The sequence below is a fragment of the Myotis brandtii genome, unplaced genomic scaffold (genome assembly GCF_000412655.1).
Source record: "Myotis brandtii unplaced genomic scaffold, ASM41265v1 scaffold819, whole genome shotgun sequence".
Lineage (NCBI taxonomy): Eukaryota > Metazoa > Chordata > Mammalia > Chiroptera > Vespertilionidae > Myotis > Myotis brandtii.
Window position 1 is genome coordinate 643,995 of NW_005371320.1, and position 4,383 is coordinate 648,377.

The window sequence follows — 4,383 nt, forward strand, 5'->3', positions numbered from 1 at the left end:
AACGGGCGGCTACGAGTGCCGGGCGGGCCCAGAAGCCTCGGAAGGCGACCGCGAAGGGAGACGTCGGTGGGCGGGGTCTCGGGTAGCCCCGCCCCCTCACCCGCGACAGAACCAGCCGTTCACGCCTGTCTGTCAAGGACTGACCTCACCTTCAGGGGTCACCTCGGGCAGCTTTTGAAACCTGTCGGGCAAGAAAAACTTTTCCTCTTCCCATTTCGGTTCGGCTTTTGAGGGCCTGCAAATTAAACTGACAAAAGACAGGTTAACTAGAGAAAAGACAAAATGCAATGTGTTTTTATTCATGTACCTGCCAGAATTCACAGGAAAATAAAAGTGACTCAAAGAGGCAGTTAGAGTGTGGGCTGTACACTCTTACCAGAAGAAGGAGGGAGACGGGGCGCCGGGGGAAACGGCACTGTTGGGAAGGTGAATAGGCCCCGCCCTGCAGTAGGCGGGGCGATGATAGCTTGGGAAATGCGTTTAGGTGTCCTGAGTTAGTCTTTCCTGATTGCTCCCAGGGAAGGCGATTTATGACAGTTGCATTCTTCTGCGTTCTTTTTGGAAGGCTCTGCTTTTTTAGGCAGAAAAGACTGCTCAGGAATTCAAATGCCTTTTGCTCAAAATGTTTTTTATGTCACAGAGGCATATTCTGGACCCCTTCAAGCCTCGTTCAGGAAAGTGTGTGCGCTGAGGGCAGCAGTCTCAGCTGCCTCCTCTGTGTGTCCCTGCATCTAGCAAGGAGCCTGACACAGACATCCAAGGTGTGACATGCAGCTCATGGGCAGGAGTCCATGCCTGGTGTCAGCAGCCCCAGATTCTTCTAACTGACCCACCTAGGCCAGGCCCCCTTCTGGTTACAGATGTTCTCACGGAAGGTTTTATTTTAAAATATATTTTTATTTATTTCAGAGAGGAAGGGATGGGGAGAGAGAGAAACATCAGAGATGAAAGAGAATCGTTGATTGGCTGCCTCCTGGATGCCCCTTGAGCTCACAGCCCCAGCATCTGCCATTGACCTGAATCCAACCGGAACCCTTCAGTCCGACCCTCTATCCACTTAGTCAAGCCAGCTACCACCTCACTGGAGATTTTTCAAAGATGTCTGGAACCCTTGCTCTGGACCCTGATATAAAAGGACATTGGCTGCCCTAACCAGTTTGGCTCAGTGGATAGAGCATTGGCCTGCGGACTAAAGGGCCCCAGGTTTGATTCCGGTCAAGGGCATGTACCTTGGTTGCAGGCACATCCCCAGTAGGGAGTGTGCAGGAGGCAGCTGATTGATGTTTCTCTCTCATCGATGTTTCTAACTCTATCCCTCCCCCTTCCTCTCTGTAAAAAATCAATAAAATATATATATATTTTAAAAAGGACATTGACCTTAAAAGCTGGCGGGCTGGTGTTGCTCAATGGTTGAGCATCGATTGACCTATGAACCAGGAGGTCATGGTTCAATTCTCGGTCAGGGCACATTCCCTGGTTGCCGGCTTAATCTCCAGTAGGGGGAGTTCAGGAGGCAGCAGATCAATGATTTTCTCTCATCGTTGATGTTTCTATCCCTCTCTGCCTCTCAACTTCCTCTCTGAAATCAATAAAGATATGTTTTGGGGTGTTTTGTGTTTTGTTTTGTTTTTTAAAGCTGGCTTTTGCTAATCTAAACACTCCTGACTACACACCTACAGACTTGAGCCATGAGTGGGAAATAAATTCCGTTGCCATCTGGCTACAAACTGCAGAACCAAGAGGAAGAAATGTGAAGCCTAAGAGCTCTCTGAAAAAGCAAAAAAGTGGCAGGAAGCCCTGGGCCTGGCGGCTCAGCTGGCTGGAGTGTCGTCCTGATACCTCCAGGTCGATTCCCAGGTCAGGGCACATGCAAGCTCTCTAACAATCACTAACAAATGAAAGACAGGCTTCCACACCAGACCGCCTCCTAAAAACACGGCCGTCGGGTCTGGTCACTGTCTCCAGAGCGGCTGGCATTTGCGTCTTTCGCTTTCTGTGCGGGACGCGCCCCAGGCTCTCTCCATAAACATCTGTGGAATGAATGAATTACAAGCCGGGATTTCAACTCTAAGAACTCCGGGAAACTGGGGTCTCCACCCAGGGCCCAGGAAGCTCTGCATGGGAAGCCACTGTGGGTAGCCTCTGAGAGCGTCCTAAGAAAGACCCTCAGGGCGGCCGCGGGGTGCGGCGCCCGGGACTTAGGGTGGCCAGGCACTGCCAGCCGTGCGCGGGATCCTGCTCTCCCTCCACAATGGCCGCTGCGACAGGTTTGAGGCGGAGTCCGGAATGATCGCGCGGCTGTCTCCTGCTTGCACCCGGTTTACAGATCTCAAAAGCCATATTTGAAAAGCATGTTTTTAAATATGCTGTAAAAGAATTGGCAAGTGGATTTTGCTAAAAGAGCACCCTGGCCCGTACGGGGATCGAACCCGCGACCTTGGCGTTATTAGCACCACGCTCTAACCAACTGAGCTAACCGGCCAGCCAAGACTGAGCCTCGGCCACGATGCCTATGAGGGTTCTATGCCTGCGCTCGCCGCCAGCGGGCCCAGCGCCCCCGGGCGACTCCGGGACGCCGGCTCCTTCCCGCGGCGCCTGGCGTCATTCCTTCCGGCGAGGAAAAACCTGAGGCGCTGGGGTTTTCCGGGAGAAGGTAGGCGGCCTCTTGGAGCGAATGGAAGTTTTTCACGGGGAAAATGCAAAGGGCCTCCGCTCGGGAGAAAGATTTTCAGATACCGCAGCTCAATGCTGACTTCATCTCGGAGAATCCTTGCCGCTTGGAAACTTCCTCTACCCAGAGCTTTCGCTTTGGCTAAATAAAGCTTAGAAAATAACAGAAAACCCGAGAAATGACGAAAGAACCACCGAATTTCCCACTGCCCATCACAACCACGCTGGGATCTTGGCATCCTTCTTGCCATTGTTTTTTCACTGTACAGACATATACAGGGTGTCCCCCCAAAATGTATACACACTTTAACAGCTCATAGCTCAATGGATGTTTCTTTCTTTTCAGATTTAACCCACAGGAATATATCATTATTCAAAGTGTGTATACATTTTTGGGACACCCTGTATCTGTATCTATATCTATATCTATATCTATATCATCTACATCTACATCTATCTCTATCTCTATCTACATCTATATCTAGATATATCTGTATCTGTATCTATATCTATATCTATAATTCAATCTAACCTTGCTTAAGATACCCTTTTAATCTTGCATTTTTTACTTAGTATTCTATCGTAAGTCTATCTCTAATAATTGCAAATACCATTTTAAACGGTTCCTCCGTGTCGGCTCCCCCTTTTATCTGGAAAATGTCTTCATTCACCCTCTGACTAACTAGCACATGAATAAATCCTGGACTACCTGCTGGGTGGGCAACTGACAATATTCACTCCAAAGGGCCAGGGTCTGCATGCAGTGAAATAAAGCAGAGAGAAAGTGTTGGGAAGACAACACTCAAATGTGTCGGTTCCCTCAACGCGGATGTCCCAGGGGCCACGCTCTCTGGGTGGCCGGCCACTGGCGCGCTGAGGGGTCCCTCCTCTGGTCTGGATGCTCAAAAAACTGCTCCCAAGCCCGAGTTTCATCAGGGTTCCCTGTTGCGAGCAGGAAATCCAAGTCTCACTCATCTCAACAGAACAGATTTAGTTGAAAGGATGTTAGGCAGGGCACCAGGAAGGTTAGAGACCCAGGCATAGACAAATGACCACTCAGTCAAAAATAGTCACTAAGCCTGAGAGTGCCCTAAACCCGCTCCACCAGCCGAGAGTAAAATACATGCCCAGTCCCCTGGGAGTTAGCAGTGGCAGGGGACAGAGCCAGTGGAGCGCCTGGGCTGTGCTCAATGCCCCGTAAAGAAAGCCTGCTGGTCATGGAGGGCTGGGCCGACTCCTGAGACGGGGACATTTGACAGTGTTCTTTAGGACAACAGTGGGTAGGTGTAGACCAAAGTGGGTAGAGCCTGTGGGCAGAGGGAATTGCTGGTGATGGCAGGCATCCTCTCCATTTGCTTACACCTGAATGCCTGGAGCTTGGCACAGTCTGCAACAGTACGTGTTGAGGATCAGGAGGCAGATGGATGAATGATATAAATAGCTTATATTTTAAAACATAGTCATTTCACTAATCAAACTCTCCACTTCTGGCCAGGCCCTGATAGGATGGCCAGATTTAGCAAATAATTTCATATAAGTACATGTTATGCAATATTCGGGATGAACTTATACTAAATTAGTAGTTGTGTATCTGAAGTTCAACTTTAACTGGAAGTTCTGTGCTTTATCTGGCAACCCTACACCAGAGTAGCAGCCTTTGGAAAGAACCCGTCTAAGAGGGCGATGCCCAGCATGGTCTGGGGGAAGGGGACA

General features: G+C 49.8%; 1 non-coding gene across 1 annotated transcript; it reads right to left on the reverse strand.

Moving 5' to 3' along the window:
• Positions 1-2,408: 2,408 nt before the first annotated feature.
• Positions 2,409-2,482, reverse strand: TRNAI-AAU. The gene has a single exon. It is a non-coding gene; the product is annotated as a tRNA-Ile (tRNA).
• Positions 2,483-4,383: the final 1,901 nt, after the last annotated feature.